Here is a 25,881-nt window from a genome sequence, read left to right as displayed (position 1 = left end):
CAGGTGTAGCTGCAACCCACAGAACAATACACCACGATTTGAGTATCACTTTTAATACGGGCCCAGTTAGTTCATTATTCTCTCCCATGAGTTCAGGCACTTCAATCTCTGCTTTACGCTTGGATAAAGAGTCAAGCTCTTCTACAACCCTATCCCAGCTCCCCACCCTCTCCCCCCCCCCCCCCCCCCCCCCCCCCCCCCCCCCCCCCCCTCCCCGCGCCGATCCCCAGCAGAGTTCAAGAGTGCAGCCATGCAGCCTTTGTCAAACAAGATTCCTGAAGCAACTTCCCCCTCCAGCCTGGGGACTGCACAGAAATCCCCTTGCAAGGGAGTCCTCCCAACCTATGCTCAAAGAAGAAAACAGTTGCTATAGTAACCAGTTCTTTACCTGCACTGAATTGGCTCTCTCTTCCCTCTTAATCTTTGGTTTTATTAGTTCTGGATGAGAAGCAGCTCGTCAGGTCAGGGCTGTGCTTGGTTCTGCAGGCTGGAGGAATGGGTGAAAGGCGCTGGAGGAATGGGTGAAAGGCACTGGAGGGGGGATCCTCAACCATCAGGTCGTCGTTGCTTGCTCAGTTTGCACCACTGTCCTTTTGTGACAGTGCCACCCAAGCCACAGAGGGACAGACTCTTTGCTTCCCCTTCCTGCCCCAGCTTGTGTTGGTGCCCTATTGCTCTCCTGTCTAAGAGCTGACCTGCCACCTGCCATCTGTAGCTTTCCTTCCACATCCTTTGCAGCCTCTCTGGGATATATTTCAGCCTGCCAGTAGAAAAAGAAACTGGATATAGTCTCTTTTCTTTGATAGCATGTTTTTGTAACTCTTCCTAGGGTTAAAAATGACTACAAAACCCACTGAAAACACTCAGGAAATTCTAAACTGTGATAATCTGTGTCTGTTCAATATGCCTACTGTGGCCAGGTATTGGACTAACAGTTTTGTGCATTATGAATTCCACTGTGGAAGTGTATAGCTGAAAGCCAAACAAAACTGCTGCAAGGAAGAACATGCCAGAGCCACTAGCTGTCTCAAGTTTGCAACGCAGACAAATTGCCTACACAAGGTGGGGCATGTCCCCCTGACAGCAAGTGGGCTGGCAATGAGGTAGGTATGATGTGGTGACTAGGGAGGGGGAAAAAAAGCCACAGAATTAATTACCATGGATGTAATAATGGTCACCAATAAAAAGCTGCAGAGAATCATGTAGGACAAAGCAGGTAGTGCACCATAACCAGGCACCAGGCACTGTCACTGCTTGTGTTAAATGGTCAAGGCTTGTGTGCTGTGAAGAACCCAAGCGCATTCACTGGACGCAAACAGAGCAGGAGCAAGCCAACTAGAAGACTTCCTTCTTATGTTCACGTGGCTTCCATTAACATGATAGTAAATGCTCTATATTTAAGTATAACACAATAAAAAGATTCTAGAGTTCACCTACATGAATATGTTGCTTGAACAATAGGTAGTATTAAAGTAAAAATGTGCATACATTTCTAAAACATTTCAAAATCTATTATTTACCCAAATAATGAGGTAGGGCACAGACCAATCTTAAAATGCCCTGGACTTCTAAAATATCTTTTTTTCCCCCTCTGTTTTTGCTTGTTATGCAGCAATTTGCTATGCTAAGCATGCTTAGCAATGGACTAACAGCAAGCTGAAGTGATTGATTTGTGATGGAACTTGCAACTCCAGTACTGCTGGTTATTCAAGCATGGTGCAGTTTTTTCCTGTGTTAAGATGTAAAAAAGTGGATTCCAGATATGGATTCCAGACACCATAGTCTTTACTTGGGTGCTGATTATACTTAAGCAGTTGGTATCGTTTCTATGCCATCCTGGCCAAGTTTCCCATTTCAGTCAAAGAATGGTTTCTAGCTGGTTATCTCCCCATGGGCCATTAAACCTCTATCATGGGTGCACTCAGAGTAAGGAGGTGGCAGAAAGAAGTTTTGGAATCTTTGAGGAGCCAAGCCTGCAGCAATGGCAGCAATGGAACTCTGCTGGCAGAGCCTGGGGCAAGATATTTGTTTAGGCAAGAGCTTCAGCTATTCGCCTCACTCAGACACATTTGTTCCTTCTCAGTGATAACAAGGAGCAGCTTGAGGTTAAAGAAAGGTCATTAAGGTAGAAAATGATTCCAAATATGCCACAGTGTGATCATTCATGGTGAACTGACTGCCAAAGAAATGGTCACTGGACTTAGAGCACACACGTGGAGGGCAGACAGGGTAAATACGGGAGGGTCATGAGAACAAAGAAGTTAGAACATTTCAGGGGCCGGCTGTGTTCTTACATGCACACAGACACACACATTGATTTTTCAAGTGTTCTAGCGTGAGACCTAGAAAGCTATAGGTCTTGTCTGTTTTACACAGACACTGAGGATTTCTTAACCTATCTGAATAGATTTAAGTCACCATTGCTATTTGTAGGAGGAAATGCATTACTCTGAATTTCCCGGGCTTGTTTATTTTATATAAAAAAAATCTCTTCCAAAAGATCAAATAACATTTTCAAAGTAAGTCCTCTGACCTAGTATCTTCGATTAACAATAACTGCTTATTATATAGGTCTTTAGATTCTTTCATTAATCTTTTTATTGCAATATTGCCATAAAATGAAAGGAGTGGATTTTTGTATGGAGCTCCTCATCATCCAGACAAATGGCCTTCCTTCAGAAACAATCACTGATAATGCCCGGGAGGTGAAGGTAACTTTACATAGAGCCAGAGTGGTTTTGTGATATACCTAAACACAACTGTGGGCTAGTTTTTGACCCCAGAATTAAGCTCACTGTTAATTGTGCAAATTTAGTGCTGCTGCACACTATAGAGTTTTTTAATGTGGGATTTTGTAATTAATTAATTTAATCCTATTTTTTTTTCCATTTTGACAAAGAGGAATAACACAATTACTTATGAAAACTAGAAAATGGTCACCAAGAAATTAATCCAGATTAGAAACCCTCTGAAAACAGAATGAAACCCATTGCCCCTCTAACCAGAGCACGTAGTACTCAGTTACAGGTATCTAACAGATTTATGAATTAAATACAACATGATATAATCAATTTCCCCTTTCCATTCTGATGATAGCGCGTGCCAACTGAATTTACAAATCTGGTTCGTTACGTATTAACCAGTCATCTGGGAATCTGATTGAGTAACACACCAATTGTTGCAAAACCAAGACTCCCATATAAATCATGCCTGAGTCCTAAGTAAATATTGGTTCAAATATTGATTCACATGAGAGATAGGGCTGCAGTTTAAGAGGTTACAGGTGCCGACTGAACTACTTTAGAAAGGACCACTCCCTCTGTGTTCATTTGAAATTCACATCAAAGTGCTCATTTCACTTTGAATTCATGAGAACAGAGCACTTGCCTTCACTTTTGATACTGACACTTTCTATATCAGAACCTATTTTTGATGCACTAAAATCAAAGGTATCACATCGTGTATGAGTACTAAGTTATTCAGTTATTTACACTCCAGAGAGATGTAACATCTGGGAAGATGAGAGTGAGACACAAGAATTAATTTTTAGGGAGCATTAAAAGCAGGAGGAGAGGGAAGACATGCAATCTTTTTCCTGTTTATAGATGCTATAACAACTGCTACACAAATAAGCAAGCAAACAAATGGAAAAAAAGAATGTGAAGTGAAGGAAACATCCAACAACAAAATGAAAAACTATCTTTGACACTTTTGAAAATTGAAGGAATCTCTCATCAGTTGAAGGAAGCTCAAGAGAAAAGGAAGCCCCATCCCATTTGTTTTTACACTAACAAGATGTATAGGGAGATGCATCTACACCAGCAATCTGCTCTTCCATTGCAATATAGCTATCTCCTTCACTTAGCCTTGAATCCCAATTGTTCTTCTGAGTAGGGCGAGTACAGATCGATCCTTCTGGAAACATTTCGGTTAGAGATCTAACCAAGAATGAGTTCCCCCAAAGTCTCCTGGGCCCTTCTGTCTTAGCAAGTCCTAAACCAGCATCCAGAGAAAAGAGTGACTATGCTCCATTCCAACCAGTCTGAACAAGTGGACTGTGAATAACACAAGCCAGCTGCTATAAATCTGCAAGTCTTTCAGATACTCACTTTTAAGAGTGGTTCTGTAATTGCTATGTTGACTAAATGAATTGTTAAGAAAATGGTTTACACCACAGAAATGAAGTTTCTGTTTTGAGCAATTTAAGATAAGTACATTTACATAAAAAGACCTCAACCTGGCATACCTTTTTTGCTTAGAATAGCTCATTGCTTTTATTTTTTAAAGGCACAGAAAATAAATCTATGCATTGTTTTACTCTCAGAATGACACAGTTTTCTTAATAATATTTGTAACAACTCTGTTGGAATCAAAGCTTAGTCACACCACATGAAACACGATATAAATCATAATAGTTTGGAAGTGAATAACGAACACCTAACTAGTCACTGAATTCAGAACAATTAGAATCACAGAATATTCTGAGCTGGAAGGAACCCATGAGGATCCAGGTAAACAATCTGAGAGCATTGTTCAAACGCTTCTTGAGCAGTGACAGGTTTGGTGCCATGACCACTTCCCTGGGGAGCTTGTTCCAGTGCTTGACCACCCTTTCAGTGAAGAACTTTTTCCTAATATTCAATTAGTCCAACAAAACCTTCTCCGGGTGACATCTTTACTGTGATGTATTTTCCACAATGTCATGCAGAAAGTTGTTCTTTGAACTCTGTGCAGACTCGCCTTGCCGTGGACTCATCCCATGCATGCTCAACTGAATACTTTTGGCCTGCAGTATCTGCTGTGGTTGAGCCTCCCTGTGCTCCATGGAACGAAGAACAGAGCAAATGCAGTTATCTCTCCATTCCTTCTAATTGCCAGTGGCCATGAGACAAAATCCCCACACGTATCATTCCTCAGCACGTTGTGCAATTTTAAACCCTTTCCTTACAAATATATTAGCATATTCCTCTGAATTGTGCAAGAAATTCTTTTGTCCACTAGTTGACAAACTAGTTAGTGTTAAGAATATTTTTTGCTATTGCAGTCTAGCAGCTGCAGTGGAAACAAACTTCTAGTGGTTTCTAGTTGGTCTGTAGCCATATTTTTTTACCCTACAGAAGCTGCCTTATCTGTCACAGGAATTCAGTTTGCCACTTCTCTTCAGAATGAGCCTTCTTTTTGGGACAGGATTTGGCCAGACAGAGTTCTGCCTCAGCTTCTCTGAAGACTCTGACATGGATGGTGGGAAAATGCACCCACCCAGAAAGAGCACAGGATCTCCAGCAGCAGCATATGGGACCTCTCTAATGTGACTTCCCATAGGATATCAGGGATATCAGCTATGCACCTCACCAAACATATCATGCCTCACAGCCAGATGTCAGATAATGTACACATTGCTGCATCTGCGCAGGAGGATGCGAGTGGCCTTTCCTCACTCATTCTTCCACATATTACTGTGGGATCTGCATCCCAACCACCTGGGAAAGCTTGTGCTGCCATTTGGAGAAATGCCAGCAGCAAATTCAGCAGCAGCCAACATTAGCCTGGGGAACCAAAGCTTGGTGGTACCCAGAAGAATCATGGCTACATTAGACATACGCTGAAGCAACTAATTTAGGAACTAACTCCAAGAAGTGCTGCTCTGGACCCAATGTGCTCCTTTTCTGTTCAGATAAAAACATATCAGCCACTCTGCAGTTCTCAATGCAACATTGGAGCAGAGAAAGTACTGTAATCAAGGTGTGATTGATTATTGCAGCATTCCCTCCCAGCCCTTCTCTAGTGCTGAGTTCAGGGAAAGGGGGCTATTTTGTACCAGTGTCACAGCCATTACTATATTTAGAGGATTTTTTCCCAGCTCCTAAAAAACAGCATAAAAGAGTTAAGATGTGTGCTTTCTGGGCATGCTTGAGATGGAAAAGTATCAAAATATATCTCTATTTCAGCAATTGGCTCTGCTATGAGAAATAATTCTAGCTCACCAACCATGTAACTCAAATATTATTGTAATTACAGGGCTCCACAAGAACAGGAAAAAAATCTAACTTGATTTTGACTCCAAGCACAATATCTGCAAGATTACTGCCCCTCTGAGGTTTCAGGAGACTATCTTACACAGCACTCAAACAAGAATAAGCTCTTCCAAACACAAGTCCCTAATTTGTTTTCTTACTCCTGCATCATAGATTTTGCCAGACATTGTTTAGCAAGGCTCTTTGAAACCAGCATTTATGCTAAGTGAGGAGCTAGTGGACCAGATTTTTTTTCCTTTGGGAATAGATGAAAAAGCCTACTTAAACCTTTGACAGGCAAACCCACAGACACATAGTGTTTCAACAGAAGAGCAGAACCAGCCCTGTCATTAGCCTGTTTGGCTTAGGACTTTGTGCATTTGTCTTTAGAGGACACCAGAGTCCCCTTACCTGTCTGGCAGTTGGTGTTCCCTGGCACAGCCCCAGCAGTCCTGTTATCCCAAGTAGATGGGAGGCAGAGGCCTGGCAGTGATGGCCCCAACCTGGGTCAGGCCATTCTAGCACTTGTACATGACCAGCCTGTCAGTGCAGCCTGAGGGACACTGCCAATTCTGCCTCTTACTGCCCTTCAAAATCCCTCCTCATGGCTGCACAGCTGCACGCCACAGAAAGATGCCGCTCAGTTAAAGTTCAAACCAAATTTGTAGCCAAAACCAACAACTCCTGGCCCTTTCCAATGCTGAATTAGAATGACTTCAAAACAAATAGAGTGACCTCAAAAAACCAAAAATAGAAGTGCTACTCAGTCACCACCTGCCTTCCTAGAAAATCCTATTTCCGTCCTTTGCACCTACTGACAAGCCCCACGGGAGCTGGTGTCCTAAGGATACACAGTCCAGCAAGCTAGCCATTAAATTAATGACTTGCTGTCTGTAGTGTTTTGTCCCCCATATTGAAGTCTACAGGGGTCTGTTACACCTGTTTTTCCCTATTCAAAAACCATCCATCTTTGTGTTAACTTGGTAGAGTCACAACCTTAATAGAACTTTCTTGTTCCTAATAGATTATTAATTCACAGTCTTCCTGTGTTCCACATCTTCCTTTCACAGTGCAGAATGACTTGGGTCCCAGGATGTCCTCCAGGATTTTATTACACCCCGGGTGGGATTTCACCACAGACATCTGCATCTCAGCCCAGACCAAACTTCTGTCAACAGCACCAAGGGCAAGGTTCACTTAACCCTGAAAATTCTTCAAACAACTGCCAGTTTCTTTCCTTTGACTATTAAAGGAACCCAGACTCAGCAGCTTGGGTGTACACACCTACTTTGCAGATATCTAGAATGAAGATGAACACCATCCAAAGTTATAACTGAGTTATGCCTGAATAGGATTTACCTCCCGGTTATTTTCCCACTGCTCACACAAATGAAGGGAAAGCTAAGCCGTGCACCAACAGCATGCAAGGAGCATGCCCTTTTTTCCAGTAGGAGGGCCAGACTTCCTTTGGGTTTGTAACTTTTGCAGCAGAATCTCTTTCCTTCAAAGTACACCATGAACAAATGAGATTAGATTCACCTAAATTCAGTGTAGTCCTTAACACCTTGGGTTAAACAGTCTCTATTATTTCCTTAAAAAGCATCTCCACTCCAGAAAGATGCAAAGTCCCTGCACAAGAATCAGTCCATGCATTTTCCCAGTTCTGGCCCTTATGGGGGCATTTTGGTCAGACACACATCATTTGTCTTCCGTGGTTTTGAACACGGCAACTTTGTGATAGGGCCCCCTTGAAAAAACAGAAGACTGCCCTGAACATACAGAGGAAGAAGAGGTAGCAACTGCTAGAAGCAGCAACAGGGAGCTGTGAAAAAAGCCACCATGTCTTAATGGCAAAAGAGAGCTTGGACAGAAGGGAGGTGGTGTAGATTTGCACTGGGAGGGTGGGAGAGTGTTGGCCTGCTGGGAATAGGACAGGGGGCCTGTTCTTAGACGGTGGCCAGGATTAGGTAGACCAGGATGGGATGAAGGTCTCTGTGTCCCCTTGTCTCTTCAGGAAAGATCTACAGAAGCAGAAGATTCAGCACACATACTGCAAAGGCAGAAGGGATGATAGTTTCTGGTTTAGCCTAGCTGTTGCTTTTGGCTGATAACCAGTAAAAATAAAGCTTTACTGTTATTATTACCACATTTGAGAGATCATTGTGAAGGACAACCCTGCCATCAGACAGAGAGTAACACAGGGGAGGATCTATTAGCTCCCTCCTATCCTTTTCTCTTAGACTGTGCTAAAATGATAACGCTTGCCTTATCTGCAAACAGCATAGGAAAGTTAAACAAGCCTTGAGTCAAGGGGATGTAGACATTGCCCCTATGCACTGACCACATACTCTTCTAGGGGAAAAAAAAAAAGACCAACCTGCAAAAAGAACAAGTTTTGAGGTGTTGCTGACCTAAAACTATAGTCCTATGGTTCGTCATGTTCCACCTACAAATATCTCTCCCAGGTCCAGATCACAGAGTAGCAAGATCACAGATACGGAGTTTTTTGCCTGTAGATCAAAATGTAGCCCCCATCAATGCAGATAATGCTCTAACAGTGGATTTCATCCATGCAACAACAGAAATAGGAAAGAAACTCTGCCATGGAGACAGTCATCAATAGACAGGCACTGCGTGGTGTCTGATCTAACGTGTCTCCAGGAACTGTACTGCTATGGAAAGGTTTGCAGCATGTGGCAGGGAAGAATTAAATTGGGAAATTTCTATTCTTTTCTTTGTGTTCAGAATCAGGTTGTTTGCAGCTGAATGGTAAATTCTCTTGTACAGTGCTTGTAAAGACAAAAATGCAGTTTGGAGCATGTAGTTTCCTTGCTAGAGCTGCATTAACTCTGGATAACTGCTGCACTGCATCATGCTAAGCAGAATATGATCCCTCTACTTCTTATAAAGTTTTTGTGCTACTAGTCATTGAAATCCCAGGCAACATACTTTGCATGGTACTTGTATGATTCTCCTCCTATGCTACATCAATTTAATTAAAATATGACAGACTTCTGAGAAGGGCTTTGTTAGTTCCAAGATGTATTTTTTTAATGTTCTTAGCTTTCCTCTCAGTAAGGTGTGTTCTTCCACACCCACCCTTCGGCCTTGAGAAGGCCAATCCCTAAACAAACCACTCCATGCTCTGTTTGTTTTAGTAATTCTTACCCAAGGTCTTTATCTCAGAATCCTGTTTGTGCAGCTTTGGACAAGATTCAGTACTTGGTGGGGAGGGTGAGTGAGGTGGGAAGATTTCTCAGTGCCTTTAGTTTTTAATACGTTATCTTACCTGTGACTATTAAGTAGATGATTTACAAGCTTCTTGACACTGATATGGTGTGAATTTCTGCCCCTCACAGTACGTGCAAACACAACTTGACACAGAAGCTATAGGAGGGGTAAGGGCTGCATAGAACTAGAGTTTCTGGACTGTGCACAAAGTGCCCAGGAAACCTTCATGGTGGGTAGCCCACCGCAAGCCCTACCACCTGCTTCTGGCAGGTTTGTTCACAACACCACCACACTAAAATCATATCCATTTTCTCTTGCAGCTGCAGCTGCAAATTCACAGCTTGCAGTGCTACTCCATGTAGTAAATTTGCTAATGGGAGCAGTGTGTCTGAGAGTCCCTGACCAAGAGACACTTGGCAAGGACAGGCTGCTGCAGCCTGAGCAGCATGAGCTGCTGCTATGTGAGCTTAGCAGCACGGCACAGGAATGCCTGGAATGTTTCAGTCAGCAGGTACTTCAGAGATCCTGTTCTAGTAAATGTCTGCATTTCTCAAAGAAATAGTCCCCCTGCCTGCTGCCCCTCTGATACAGTGACGGTGATCTCTATCTTCTGCCCTCCAAGCCCCACACAAATCAAAATCTCTCCAGTTCCAGTCTTACTGTGAGGCAAAATCATTGTGGGAAATGAAAATTCCACAAATCAGCAACATACCAGTGTCTTTCCAAACATGCTGTGTGTCTGGATATGACCTTGGAAGGCAGGCTGCTTTTAGAGGATGGTCCCCTCCATAGCAGTGGGGCCAAACGCCTGCAGCCCATCAATTCAACAGCTTCCAACAGCCTGGAAAAGAAGCTGCTGATCTGCCTGTTAGAGGCAAGTGGAGCTATCATAGTTTTAAAGACTATCTCTTTTTTTAGTAATCTTCCATATGCTGTCCTCACCTTCCTCCACCTCTCCAACACAAACACCGTGCAGACTTTATGAGTAAAATTTTCAGGCAAGGGCTTCTCTGGTGTCTTTTAAACTTCTCACCTCTGCAAACCAGTGCTTGGTAAAATAAATTTGTCCCTACCACAGTAATCACAAGCCCAAGTCCCTACCACACGAATCATCCATACCAAAGACTTATTCTTCAGTGTCTGGGGCTGTTCTGGGAAAAGATGAGATACAGTATAGAGCCCTCTTTAATATATCCTAAAAACACTTCATTGCAAGATTCTCAAACTATTCTAAGTGTGAAAAACCTCTGTCCATTGGATTAATTCTTATCACTTCTGGACAGATAAAGTAACTGTCAAGAAACATCTCTGGCTCATTTATAATCCATTAAGAAACTTCACTTCTGGGAGGGAAGAATGTAAATCACTGTAGCTGGCACTTCAGTTGATTTGAAGGGTAGATGTGCCAGTGTGAGCGGAAATGAAAGCAGGGCTTGTTGCCAACTTGGCAATGTAAACTTCTGGAAAGACACCAGTCAATAACATCTCCTTTCTTGTCTCCAAGTTCACTTGTGTCACTTGAAACAAGATGCCATCAACCAAGCCAAAAACTTCCAAGTTCTATACTCATGGCCCGCCCCATTCATGAGATTTGTGTTAGGAGCACAGTGCCAGGGACAGCAGAACCAGCTATTCCAAAGTACTTCATAGTCACGCCATGCAAGTAGAAGTTTCCTAAGCTATAGGTACATATCTTGTACACAGGCAGGATAAGCAGAACTTTCTGAAAGAAGAATTAAAGCAATGTTTCTTGCACAGTGGCAAGCACAGCTAATTGACTTTCTGAATATAAAATATTAATTCAACATATAAATATGAGAAGAAGGAAGAAATAAATTCACTTAACACAAATTTTCTCTGTGTTGGTAACCTACTAAAATCCAATCACATCAGTGGTCAAAGGAGAGATTCCTCCGATGTTCAACCCATTCATCCTCACTGTTGATCTAGGGGACTGGCAGTAGACAGCTCAATCCATCACAGGTGTATAGAGCACAGAAAGTGTTGTTGAGTAGGATTCCTCCACTTCAGTATCATGAAACCCATCCTAAGACAAGCTGCTGCTGCTTGGGACTCAGTAGGAACGGGTGTCTGACAAAGTGATTGTGTCAGGGATCTTCCAGTGTGGCAGTGTTAGTTACATAGACAAAGCTGCAGTCTTGATCCAAGGAGCCTGTGTACTAAAGATGCAGCCCAGCAACAGTGAGAGATCGGATGTTACTTCCAGCTGGAACATCTAGGACTGTAGCATGCCAGGCAAACTGCCTTGGCCAAGTTTCTCAAATGCTGTGTACCCAAGCTTTTAGTAGTGTTCTCTACATAGAGAACACTACAGTTGAGCAGCAGCTATTCCTCTGGGACTCAATGTCACACACACAAATCCTCAGCAAGTGGAGAAATTCATCTGCCAAGGACACATCCAGAGAAACTTTGAACTAGTGCAGGATGGGCAGCATCCAGTCCAGGTGCTTCATGCTTCTTTTGTACTCCTGTAGGCAAGATAATCCATCCTCAGCTTCTCCCTGAAACAAAGCTGAGTAATGGGGTCCTTCCTAGATTGCTAAAGGGAAAATAGGGTCTGTCTCCTACGTGCACTGCAGTGAACTTTAAGAAAATTGTAAGAAACAGCCACCTGAGCTCTTGTATACCACTTCTAGGACCCAAGACAGAGTTACATCAGCAAAATTAAGGCAGCTTCAAGGTTTTATTAACTCAACGGTGCAGTGACATCCACCCCCTAGTCTTCTGTGAACCTGCTGAGAGTGTGGTAGAGTTGGCAGGACAGATTTCACTCAGTCCTTTAGTGGGTCTGCTCTGCCACTGACTGGAACTTCAAAGCAGATGAGAAATGTGACTTGCTCAGACTAGCTTTCATGGATGGTGACACAAGCTTCAGGGGAGAGATGAATTTGGCATGTCTTAACTTGTATAGAGAGAGGAATTTCCTTTAAATTATTATTGCTCTACCAGCCATAAAGCCTCAGATTTCTGTTTGTACACGACACTTCTCCAAACAAAGGCATTATACTGCATGTGTAAAAATCCACCCACTGGGGAACTGCAAAACTGAACACGCCTTCTGGAGAAGTAGCTTCTAGGAAAAAAGTCAACAACACTAGAAAAAGGACAACAATTTTCATAAAATTGAGAGAGAAAACAGAAAAATCCCTTATGCTTGTATTTCTGCTTTCTAACACATGGTGCATATGTTTATCTCTTTCACTGCATGAGAAAATGGCTGCACAGCTGCCTGGAAATATCAGTGCAAGGTCCCTCCTCCTCAGTACAGCTTAGTCTCGTTAATCTTTCCAAGGTCTCCCCTTTCCACTGTCTATTGCACTTCCATCTTCTGGGCCATCACTGTTATTTTCTTCTGTCAAGGTCACTCTTACTTTTGTTTTTGTCCCATTTTTATTACCTCCCCCCTTCTTCTGTTACCATCTTTCATGCAAGTGCCACTCAGCCTCTCTGTTGTCTCTCTTGCTAACTCTCTTGATGAGCAGAGCAGCTGAAAGGCAGGGAATTTTTAGAAATAGGAGAAACCACAACTTTCAAACCTGGCTACAGGACCAATGTTTCTGCTGTCCCTTATAAGCAGAAGTCACTGCAAAGAGAGTCTGTGCCCTTTGCTCTGGGTGAAGATGCTGTGTTCTCACATAGTGTCTCAGTTTATAACAAAAAGGCTTCTGCATGCTGACTAAAATAGCAGAGGAGAGACAGAGCAGAAAGGGTTGGGAGGTGGTGTTCAGCTGGAACAAATAGTGCTTCCAACTGAGTATCAGGGTAGTCTATAGTGTCAACTGCTCTCTTTCTGATTCACAGCTCAAGAGACCTGTGTTTTCCACAGCCCTGTGTTCAGCAGGTAGTGTGGCACATGCACTTCTGCAAATTCCAAAGCAGATAGGTGATGCTCACTCCTGGCAGTGATCTGGCCATTGACATTCCTCAATGAGGCATTCAGCTCCATCCCTGCACCCCGAGTCCAGCAGCTTAAAGCACTACCACCACCCTTGCTGCATAGTTTGCTCTCAGAGCATGAGTGACAGAGGGTGTCCTCTCAGTGCCCCAGAAGCAGGACAATAGCACAGGATTCACAGAGCCTGAGGGAATGATTTGCTGGAGCACACAGTGTTGGCCTAGTGCCACTACCATGGAGGTCAGGGACAAATCAGCCATTGGCTTATGAAGCAGCTGGTACTATTGAAAAATGCCACCCTTGGGCTCTGTGAACTTGGGCTGTGTTCCCTATCCCACAGTAGAACTGAAAACATTTTTCATCCACAGTCCCATGGAGAGGATGGGCAGTAGAGAAGAGCTATGCAGACAAATGTCCCTTTCTTCCTAACACCACTTTGAGATCTGTCCTTTAACCAGGCTCCTCCACAAACTGACAAAATCACAATCCTTTAAATAGGAACTTCTTGTTTTTTGCATACACAAATTTGTATGCAAGTAGAAGTGAGAGTGCCCATGAGTTGTCAGAACCCACCTAAGGCCACGTCCAAAACTTCAGCTGAATTTAGCTTCTTTCAACAGCTGATTCTGTTTGGTAGTTTTTCTCCCCTTTTAAACAGATGCCCAGAAGCAAGCAAACAGCAACAAATTAAATATCATGGGAGACCTGCTATGCATGACTGTCATAGTTTAAGCATCACCGTTGAGCTTTCAGATACAGTCATATCCAGGCAGTGCAGTGCCAGCAAGTAGAAGGACCATCTGAAAACAATTTTAAAACTTAAGGTACACAATTGAAGTAATGAAACATGGAAGCAAAGACCTATAAAGACACTAAAATGAAGCTAAAGAGACTTGCCAGAGTCAATAGACAAAGTCTGCTGCACACCCACCCTTAACAGGAAGCAGGAATTCCTTGCCTAGAGATGTCTTCTGAACAAAAAGTCATGGAAATTATAAACTCTCTAAGAGCGCTGTCCCTTGGATGGCACCAGCCCACAGGTCTATGGTGAGATGGCCAAGTGCATTCCTCTGAAGTAATACATGCGGTTATCTCAGAGCACATTACAAAACTGAGGCGGAGATGGCATTTATATTGAGGTTCAAGTCATGCTTTTTTATAATGGAAATGTAATTCTGTGGCCCTTTAGTGATTCTTCAACTGTGGAGGTCCAGAGTCTAAGGTCTGGCCTTCATAAATGGCAATTTCCTCATGCTTAGCTGACTCTGATGTTGCCCTTTGAATGGACACATCAACAATATGAGTTAAATTGCCTCACCCATTTCCACTAATGTGCTTCCTTTTTTATACCATTTTATCAATGCAAACTGGAAGCAGAGATGACAACTCAGACCTGCAAGAGTGAACTTTGGCTGCCGTGTGAACTGTTTACCCTGACCACTGCGTAGTGTCACCCACTAGGCTCCAAAATCAACATGAACTACGTGATCTGATGGGCTTAGATAACATTCACCAACAGCAGATAGAGAAGCACTGCAGAAGTAAACTGTCATACTCCAACTACTGCCTCGTGAATTGCAACACTCCTCAGGTGTAATATACACCTCCAGCCAAAGAAAGGACACACACAGCTTGTAGATCAAATCCCACTTTGCTCATCTACACAAAAGGGGATTTAAGCATGGGCCTAGATACTGTTAAATTGTAGTATAGGGGGCTGCTCATAACACAAACTTTTGCAGGCACTTCATCATGCCTGCTTGTACTAACTTAAAAGAAGCTACACACTTAAAAGTTTACCCCCTTTCAGGATATGGCTCTAGCACAGTAGTCTCCTAGGAATGCTGCAAGCACTGATACCTTGCACTGTCCTCAATCTGTCTTTCAGAACTCTGCCCAATACTCCCTGGAAAATTTCCCGGAGTGGTTCAGCTGACAGTAGCATTAAAAATCACAGCATGTGTCTATAGGGTTCTTTGTATCAGACATTCAGAGATAGCACACTGCAAAGATGCAATTGTTGCAGCTATGTGCTCTTAAAAGACTGCTTCTGTCTCAGGGAATGTCTTTACCAGAGATGACCATCTCCAAGAAGACAGCTGCAGATCTCAGCCAGTGAAAATAGTTTATTCCCTAGCAGCTGTATAACTTCAAAGCTGTATAACTTTGCTGCAAAATTCACCACCCAAGTTTTGCCCTTAACTTGAGGGTCATCCATACACAAAACCTCTTAAATCTTTCCACTGGCACACTAAATTAAGAGTAACACTATTATTCATGCCAGTCACTGCTACAGCAGCTTCCCTGCCACGCTAGTTTCCCAGGACTACTGTTGAACAGATACCTTGTGCTGTCCTCATCTTGTCCTTGAGAATTCCTCCCATTATTCCTTGGAAATTTTCCCAGAGTGGTTCAGCTTACAGCAGCACTAAGAATCACAATCACATGTCAGCAGATGGTTTTGTATCAGATGTACTGGGATATAATGCAGTATCCAGATACAATTATCACAAAGTTAGCTTAGTTATATCTCCTCTTGGTTATTTAAAAAACAAAGAAAGAGAGAAAGAAAGGAAGGAATAAATAGCAAAGTAAGTCAACAAGAAACCACAATCCCTTCCCTAAGCAGTAACCAGGCTACTGTGCTTTGGAACTTTTCCTAATATAACAAAAGACACCATGAAGACAGGAACTTTGGCAGCAGTGGTTTTGAACTCCACAACCTCCTCTGGTTTTTTACGCATATGTCACCGGAAATATAATGGACTGCTAGGGGAGCAGTCAACCTCCAAATGGATATCTAAGCAGCAGCAAGCCTCTGGAAGTTACTATTGCTGGAATTGAAAAGAAATTTCCAGCGAAGCAGCCCCAAATTCCTGTGTTAGCCGATGTCCTGTTTTGCCTGACCACTGTCACCATAGTGACTGCTGGAGCTGCCGCCGAGCCACTGCCCTGCGGCTCGGGCCGGAGGCGAGCGGGGCGCTGTGCTGGGAATGAGGTGATTTAGGGCCCGGTGATGGAGATGTGGGCCGTGGAACAGGGCGCTGAAAGCAACCTTGGGGTGCGCTGTGGTGGGAAAAACAGCTTAAGATGCAAAGAGGTGCAAGTACTTTCCCTGAACGCCAGCCTCGAAGAGCCAGCACCGCCAAAGCTGTTGCAATGCTACGAGAGGAGTCAGAAGATGAAGGAAAAGGATGAGGAGCATGAGGAAAGAGGCATGCACAGCAACGCAGCAAACACGGTTTAGCTGAAGCTGGAACAAGCTGTTTCATTCCCCTCGACATCATTTGTGTGGACTGCTCCCTCTCCTGGGGAAAACTTGCCAAAAAGAAAAATCACAACCTAAACCGTTTCTTCAAGCAAACGATCCACCCACAGAGCTCACAGGCAGACAGTTCCCATGCTTCCAGGTTCAGGAGAGTAGGGTGCAAGACCCCCGTGCTGCCCTTCCTAGTGTGTGGGTCAGCCCTGGCTAGAGGAGCCCCGGGTGGCCAAACCAGCTGTAACCTCCAGACCCCGGTGCACAGCTAAGCACCGCTCCCACCTGCACAAACGGTATTATTGTCTTCTCCCCGCTGTGGTGCTGCTGCCAAGCACCACCCAGACCATCCTCCGCTCTCAAAGCAGTGGAGCTACCCGGTGGCGCAACAGGCGAGGGTTCAGGAAACAGTGCTTGCAAGTACTTTTCAGAGTGAATGCTGGAGTACAAATTCCCCTTTGCTGGGAATTGTACAGAAATCATCAGTTCCAGTCTTTAGTGCTGGTAAGGACTGACAATTTTAGCCACAGAAATAAATTTCAGAGTCTGTGAGCAAGAAAAAGGAAGGACAATCTTGAAATACTCTTGTGGTGAGAAATATCACTTGGTGTGTGCAGCCTGGAGGAGTCTGAGGGCAGACATCATTGCAGTCTCCAACTTCCTCATAAGGGGAAGAGGAGGGGCAGGCACTGATCTCTTCTCTGTGGTGATCAGTGACAGGATCTGAGGGAATGGCCTGAAGTTTAGGTTTAGGTTGGATATTAGAAACAGTTTCTTCACTCATAGGGTGGTTGAGCAATGGAACAAGTTCCCCAGGGAAGCAGTCACAGCACCAAGCCTGACAGAGCTCAAGAAGTGTTGGAATGACACTCTCAGGCACATGGTGTGACTCTTGGGGATGGTCCTGTGCAGGGCCAGGAGTTAGACTTGATGATCCTGGTGGGTCCCTTCCAACTCAGCATATTCCGTGATTCTGTACCTAACCTTTACTCCTTTAGGATTCCAAAGTGCAGTTAAAATCTTTGCAATGAAGCTAGCTCAGAAGACCTTGCAATAAGATTAGAACCAGCTGGTGAAAAATGGCACGTTACAGCAGCCAGTAAATATCCACGTGAACCAGCCCTGGAGAGGTGAAAGGCTCTGCTGAGCTTAACAGCTCATGAGCATATACCATATTATCTGATACTGGTGTATGACTAATACCTTCTTCCTTCTAAATCCTTGACCATTTGATGATCTCTGCTGTAGGAAAGATATCATTTAAATGCACAAAATTAAAATTGAGAAAAGAATTATTTCCATTTTACAGGGGGAAGAAAGTGGGATAGGTTTGCCTGTAAGTAGGAAGCAGTGGCAGGGCTGTAAAAAACCCAAACAAAGTAGTACATTCCAAATCCCTGAATTCGACCAAAGTCATCCACCTTGTACACTACCAAGTGCTACGACAGCTTTGTGGAAGCTTTCATCCTGGTGATGCAAGGACAAAAAAAAGCCCTGCTTGATTCTTAATAGTCCAGGAGAGTCATCATATGATACCACGTCAGGCAATCATGCAATCAGCAAAGGTCACAAGACACAGAGCCATTCCTTTTGGCTTTACAGCTGCTTTCCACAGCCAAGACTCCTCCTTCTTACACCATTTTACAGTGAAGTGCAGCAGCACTTGTGCCTGCCAAGCACTGCGAAGCCCTACCATAAGTCAGGTCCTGTTAGAGGCACATAATTTTTTAGTGTCTACAGGTGCCAACAAGAGAACCATAATGGATTTTCAGCATCTAATTAGTCTAAATAGATTCCTACTGACTGCAACTGCAGCTTCTTGGCAACATAAATGGGGTGCAAGTCTCACCTGTGCAGATATGCTAGGCTGGGGTTGAGGGGGGAAGCTTTTCCAAAAGATAGAAAGGAATGTAGAAAAGTCACTGTTGTCCTACATCTTCTACAAGCTGAAAGAGATCTTCCAATAATTTTACTGTTCTAACTGCTACCTAATTCGAGACTCATACTACATACGTAAAAGTTTGCATGACTAGGAAAGGTTCTTCTCCTGAGGAACTTTTAGCTTTATTAGACTTAGAGGCTTTATTAGGTCACAGGTAGTACCATCTCTGTTTTGCAGACAGAATACAGATCAGGAGCCAGACTTCAAGTGCTTCAGTGATGTGTAAGGCAAGTCTAGTAAAGGCAAGCCAGAAGGATACACAGGAACAGGAGAAGTAAATAAATACAAATATGGAAGAGTTCAGGACTTTAAAAAATAATATCCATTACAACCTTGCCTGGGCAATGCAGCCAACCAGTCTGATTCCCAGGCACTCAGACAAACTGCTCTTCTCCCACAGAAACTGCCCCTCTGCTGCTGGAGCTGTAGCATGGTATGGCAGACATTGCCTCAGACTCCAGAGTGTGCTTGTCCAGACTCCTGTGCTTGTCACCAGCCCACCTCTATCCCAGATCATGGGTGCAAACTACAGTGTGTGTGTGTGTGTGTGTGTAGTTCCCCTCTGCCTCCCTTAGCTTGCTACTTCTGGCAGATGCATTTGTCAGTAAGCTGTGGAAAAGCTCGGTTCTCAGGGCCCTTAACCCACTGATAACCATGACTACTCACTCACTGATTAAAAAGTTCAAGGGCACACAAACAGCTTGTAACAGACAACCAAGATTTCCTGCATCTCTGACCTCTGTCATCCCACCAGACACTGGACATCCCTGTCAGTGTCAGGGAATTCTTAAACCTGCCCAGAAGGTGATGCATCAAGTCTTTTCTCTGCACCTTAACTAGTGTTTAGGAGATCAGTGCTGTTTCAGAGTCTGTCACTTCTGTCACTGCTGGGTTCCCTTAAGGAAGCCAGTTTGGTTTTTTGTGCCCCAGTATCTCCATCACTTCTTGGTAATTCTTGATCCAAAGAAGGCATGGGCAAAAGTAAGAGTCCAGAGACTAAACTGCCTGGTTTCTGTGAGAGCAGCAAGACAGGCTACACAACAAAGAAAAAGGGCCACATAGCCTGGATTGAAGGAAGGCCAGGTAGTGTTCAGCTACATTTTTCACTATTTGTATTCATCCCTAATTTTCATTAAGACTTCATAGAAATTGATTTACCATGTATGTTTAGATAATAAATACCTTGCAGTGTGGGGGAGAACAGCAAGTAAATCAAACATAAGAGTTCAGTATTCTAGAAAGAGATGTTGCCTAGATGGCCAGGATATTCCTACTACTGATGGCACATAGCACGGAGGTGTGACCTCACAGCAAATATTAAATTAAAAGTACTGCATAGCAACAGGAGAGGCAGCAGCCAACTTGTTCTCACTTGATTTTGGGAGCTGTAAGACCAGCCAACCACCCCTCCCCCTCAAGAACGCATACAACATTCCCAAGGCAAGTGTTAATGCTGGATCTCAACCAAGAAAGAATTCCTATAGACCCAGGGGATGAGAGGAGGATGTTACACTGCTTGCTTCTTTCCCCTTTCCCCCTCATGCCCCATTCATCCTGTACTTGTACTGCCCCTTACATAAGGGCCTTTAACACAGTGGCCAGTGGCTCCCAGCAGGATGTGAGGCACAGCAGCACACACTGCCTGCCTGCCCTTGGCAGGAGTTGTTCTGACTAATGGAAACAGCAGAAACTCTCGAGACAGGCATGGATAAGTCTGGAAAGTGCTGAAGGGGGAAACTCCAGGTGGAATGCAAAAGGATTAAAACCAGCAAGAGCACAGCAGCATTCAGCATCAAGTTATTTCCCAGTTGCCCTTGCCGAGCATGGCTGGTTGTTTTCTTCCCACAGGTAACACTGATGCGCTCCTGGGATACCTCACAGTACAAAACAATAAATGGCCGAGTAGCTTGTAACTAACACACATTTGTCTCTTAAGTGGAAGTGGGGCTGCAGGGCCAAGCAATCCCTTTCTTGGAAACTGAGTGCCACCTTGTGCTGGGAATGGTAACAGTCAATGGATAAAACCCAGCTTGTCCAGAAAAGCAAGGGAGAGAAAGGGGACTAGAAGCCGTCGTTGGAGCAAAGCTGCTTTAGGCGTTTTGGCTTTTGGAGATCTCTCCCTGGTACCAACCAGCATCACTCCCAATATCCTGCCGTAGGGCAGAGTCTGCTTTTTGAAGGGACAGGTGGGCCCTAGCGAGCAGCTCTTTGCAGGTATGCTGTGACCCCAAACAGCAGCACAAGTCAGACCTCAGCTGTAACCGTGCACACAGAGCTACCCCTGGAGGTGTCAGCTCTGTCCTTGGCACAGGCAAGTTCAGGGAGAAACATGGTGTCACCTCAGACTGTAAAGTTTTGCTGAGTGTCACTGACATTCCCACTGGAGCCTGGTTTGCAACAGGTAAACCTGTGAGTAGTGCAGGTGTGGAAGATGAACCAGCAAAATGCAATAAGGATTTTACAGAACAATTTCCAAATGCAAAATACTGCTAACTGAAACCCAAGTGCAGGTGAGGGAAGGCAGCTGGCCTTGCTTGGGGAAGGTAATAGCAGGGTTTGAGTTTCTTATTTGTTTCTTTTAAAATCCAAGGCTTTTTTCTAAAGATGAGTTAAATTCCATCTAGTCAAATTATATGCTGAAAATGAACTTCTGGAAATGGCTGCTTCTCTACACTGATTAGCATAGTCAGCCTCATGGAAATGTTTTATTTGTTAGTTTGTTCAAAAATGAGAGGTTGTTACTGTGTGCAAATGTATTTCAAAGTCAGCCTAAAAGACTTTGCACTGCTGTGGGCCACTTTAGGTTTAGTCTTTTTACAACTTGGAACATTTTCACAAGCTGGCTATAGGATTGGAGACACTAGTACTTTGAGTTTTATTTATCTCAAGGTTCCTTCGCAAATCTAAGTGGGGAAAAAAAAGCAGCTTCTGGAAAATAGTTCAGTAGCAAGGGAGGAATTCCCTTGCAAGCACCTTGGAAAGGAACAGGGTGTGAGTATCCTTTCATGAAAACTGCTCACAATCAGGATTCAGTAACATGAATTTTGAAGGCAAGACTACAGCTAGGTACTTCTAAGGATTAAAACGTCACAAGGACAACACTGTTTTCTCTTAGAACAAGAATGGTAAACCTAGGAAATTCAGAATTCAAGTTATTTTCAAAAGAAATCTGACTGTGCCACAGAAATGCAATTAAGAGTGCACAGCTCTTATCCCTAAGGGTCTTACACAAAGCACAATTCCAAAGCTACACATTTAAGCAGTGCCTCTGTCCCCAGCAAGATCACAGATGTAGATAGAGGCTACCTCTAGGGACATACAAGGTGCAGTCAGACAGATAATTTTTACCATCAGTGATTAATCACCCCGACTGCACTGGGCACAGGCAGGCACATCTCAGCTTCCTGACAGAACATAACAACACATCCTAAGGGGGAGGGAATACCATCACTGGAAACTTGAGAGCAATTAGGACAGAGAGACCACCACCAGGGCTGAACTTTGTCTTCCATTTCCCTCTCCCAGATTCTTGCCCCCTTTGGCATTTGCAGTGCACAAGCTCTGATGTAACAGGGCAGAGGAACATTATCAGTGACATCACCCACTTCAGAACCAAGGCGGCCAAGCGGGGCTGACGTTGGTTCCCAGTAGCAGGGCCACTCTTGGCTGCTTTGGTGCAGCTCCTGCTGGGAACACCGCTCTGGGTTCTTGCTGACTGTGAGCTCTGCAGCCATAGCACAAGCTGTGAAGTGTTTTTTTTTTCCAGTCTCCAGACCTCTCCCCTCTCTCTGTAGAAGCACCACTTCTGGGGCGGCAGCTGCATCGGGCGTGCAGGTCAGCTGCATGGGTAGAAGTGTGATAGTGGAAAAGCCCTTTAAGGAAAGAGCCAAAGATGGGGTAGAACATTAAACTCCCAGAGGGAAGGAAGGAGCAGGAAGCAGGAGGACTGCATGAGCCAAATATTTCCCATCAGGGAAGCGTACCATTTAACTGAATGCTCGATGCCATTGAAATGGTACCCCTGTGCTCTGCCTGACAGCGCTGTGAGAAGGGGTATGTACATATGAACTACTTACTGATTAGTCCTAACACCATGCATGTGCACTAAAACATATGCATGCTTTATAATAGCATTTTTACTGACAGCGTAATAACTGCCCAGCCTAACAGAGAAGTATCAGACATGAGCAGGCATGAGAGTGACCAGCTCCTCCCTTATCTAACTTGTGTTCTCACTAGCCAACAGCAATCATTTTCTCTTCCTTTCTACCAAACATTCTCTGAAAGTTCTGTAGGTTCTGTCCATCCTGACAGACCTTGTCATTAGAGCAAAGCTGCAATGGCTCAGACCAAAACAAATCCTGACATCAGCAGGGTCAGACAGAGTTTCTCTAACAATGCATACTTTGAGGGCACACCCATGGCTGGATCCCCAAGCTTGCTCTTGCTTTTTAAGTTGGAAAGTATTATCTGCTAAAGCATTAGCAGTTTGGCATTATGGGAAGGTAATCCCTCCTGGACTGTTTCCTACTGTGACTGGATGGGCCATGGCTAATCTTGGCTCTAGGATATTTTGCACTTGAGCTACAGGAGAGGACTTAATCTCTGGATCTGGAAAGACTACTCTTCTGTCTTGGCATTCAGAACAATTCAAGAAATTTTGGTAACCCTGAACTACCCAGCAGTCCTGTCCTAATGTTACACATGGTTTATGCAAACATGAGTACAATCACGTCCCATCCATCACATTTCTATGATTGTCATTCTCTGCCTTAGATCACAGAATCACAGAGTGGTTTGGGTTGAAAGGGACCTTGAAGATCATCTAATTCCAATCCCCCTGCCATAGGCTGGGGCACCTTCCACTAGACCATAGCCCATCCAGCCTGGCCTTGAACACTTCCAGGGATGAGGCACCCACAACTTCTCTGGGCAACCTGTTCCAATATTTCATCACCCTTACACTAAAGCATTTCTTCCTAATATTTAATCTAAACCTACTCTCTTTCAGTTTGAAGCCATTCCCCCATGTCCTATCACTGCATGCCCTTGTGAAAAGTCCCTCTCAAGCCTTCCTGTAGGCCTCCCTTTCAGTGCTGGAAGGTGCTCCAATGTCTCCCTGGAGCCTTCTCTTCTCCAGGTGAAACGAACCCAGCTCTCTCAGCCTCCAACCTCAAGGGGCATGGGGTGTTCCAGCCCTCTGATCATCTTTGTACCCTCCTCTGGACCAGCTCCAGAGATCTCTCTCTGTCCGAGCACCATGTCTTTCCTGTGCTGAGCACTCCAGAGCTGGATAAAGCATTCCAGGTGGGGTCTCATGAGAGTAGAGGGGGAGAATCATTTCCCTTGACCTGCTGACTACACATCTTTTGATTTACCTGTTTACCACCAATTCTGTTGTAAAATGTTGCAGCCAAACACAGTAATTACACAGAATCACAGAATATTTTGAGTTGGAAGGGACCCACAAGGATCATTGAATCCAACTCTTAAGTGAATGGGGACTGAAGCAAAAAAGACTGCAAATCTGTTTATGAAATAGAACTGACTTCTGGTGAGCATCATAAAGTATCAGTGGAAAAATCTATGGTTTGTTGGATCCCTTGATAGCTCCACACTTGACTGAAACTCACTACCACAACCAGAAATCTTTGCTAATTAAGCTAAAACGATTCCTGGGCAACATTGTTTTTCTGGCCCTGTACCTGTTTCATCACTGAGTTACCTGCACCTGTAACAAGGAGTCCTCCAACACCTCAGTTTGTTTCTGTGGCAGGAACTGCTCTGATCAAATTTCATGCAAGGATGAATCCAAATAAAATTACAGTTAAATCAAATGGAAAGAAGTCATAGATTTCCTTTGTCTGTGGGGAGAAGGAAACAACCCGTATAACTTGCAATAACAAAAATATTTGTAAATAAAGTATGTAAACTCAGGCACAACTGCCACAGAAGTTCCTTTGGTGGGCAAAAAAGGAGCTATAACAGGCAAAAAAAGAGCAAATATATAGTTACTGTTGCTGCCAGGAAGTGATGCTGAAGAACAACATTCCACCATAACCTCGTTACCTGAAATCAAGAGTTTAGGAAGGGGCAACAGAGATTATGCAAGGCCATAGGTTTACTTAAAATCCAGCCCAAACAAGAGAATACTCACTGGGGAAGGGGATTTAGGAAAAGGCATGATACTAGCAGATAAATGCAAACTTCAGTGCTTTTGCTTTTAATTTTCAGTAAACCTTATCTTGCACAGCTCCCAAACCTTCAGCCTTTCATTCTAAACAGGGCAACCTACCATACGATTATGGGGAGCAAAGGAATTGTGTTTCTGAGCTTATTTAAAGAAGGTGCACTGGCAGCACTAGGCAAAATGGACAAAAAGGAATCAGAAAAAACCCAGCCCAAAGCAGACGTGAATACATTCCTTGGGTACGTGTAACACACAGGGGCTGGCAGAGTAACTGAATAAAGCCAGTGCACTGTGAACAACAGGGTAACAGTCTTGAACGACTGAGCTTCAGGCAAGGCAACACCTGAGCATTCAGAGTACATACAGCAACAACACCTAATGCCCAACAAATATACCGGAGGGAGGGGGGGAGAAAACAACAAAACCAAAACTGGGCATTTGAAACACAGGAGAAAAAAAAAGATGGTCACGGGACATTCACATTAATCTTGCAGAGAATCCACAACAATTCTATCAGACACAGTTTTTTCGGGTCTGAAACCCTCTGCATGTATACTACAGCAGGAGTTACAGATGGGGCAAAGACCTTGACTGATGCAGAGGGGGGACACATTTCATAAAATATTGCAATAGCATCTGAGAGTCACAAGCTTCTGCTGTTTGCAGAAACATTGCTGCTTCTTGGTACAAGCTATTTTCCAGAAATTCCCCAGCGTCCATGGAAACATCCCTGTACATGTGAAGCAGAAAAGGCTTTATTCTTATTCAGCTATATCCAATGAAACTGTCCCTCCTTTCTATATCACTCCAAAGAGACACAGGGAAAGGTTAGACTGCCCTATGCAAAGCACACAGAAATACACTGAGCAATCATCTTTTCTGTCTCTGGGATCAACATCAGTGGTATCCAATAGGATCAAACTGCATGTAATGTATTTTGCATCAATTTTGCTGTACAGTGTCTATGCAAGTTTCTAGATGACCAGTGTTCAGGAGTGCTTCCTCTCTCTTGCGCTCACTGCATTTGATGAGCACTCACAATTCCATAAGTTTTATGATCGAACAGTATCTGGTTTTGTCTTACAAAGAATCAGCCCCTTTGCCCCAACCCCAATAACTCACCACATCACAGATGCAAGTCAGCATACACTTACGCCCGCTACCCAAACATTCAAAAGCTAAATCTGCCCTCAATGACGTACTAGTTCAGTATGCCCTGCGTGTGCCTGGACACTCCCAAATCCGCAGCCGACCTGCCATTTTCATGGTGGTTGGGATGTTTCCTTTATAGCCCAATAACCTGCCACACATAACACACAATGAGCTGGC

The 25,881-nt window shown here is 44.0% G+C and overlaps 1 long non-coding RNA gene across 1 annotated transcript; it reads right to left on the bottom strand.

Moving 5' to 3' along the window:
* Positions 1 to 279: 279 nt before the first annotated feature.
* LOC108493721 lies at positions 280 to 19,633 on the bottom strand. The gene is made up of 3 exons (XR_001873567.1): positions 19,545 to 19,633; positions 15,506 to 15,589; positions 280 to 760 (listed from the first exon to the last, which is right to left on the bottom strand). It is a non-coding gene; the product is annotated as an uncharacterized LOC108493721 (long non-coding RNA).
* Positions 19,634 to 25,881: the final 6,248 nt, after the last annotated feature.

This window comes from Lepidothrix coronata, unplaced genomic scaffold, assembly GCF_001604755.1.
Source record: "Lepidothrix coronata isolate B3197 unplaced genomic scaffold, Lepidothrix_coronata-1.0 Scaffold1, whole genome shotgun sequence".
Taxonomy (NCBI): Eukaryota; Metazoa; Chordata; class Aves; order Passeriformes; family Pipridae; genus Lepidothrix; species Lepidothrix coronata.
The sequence above is the reverse complement of the archived record's forward strand: the minus strand, read 5'-3'. Positions and strand labels throughout refer to the sequence as shown.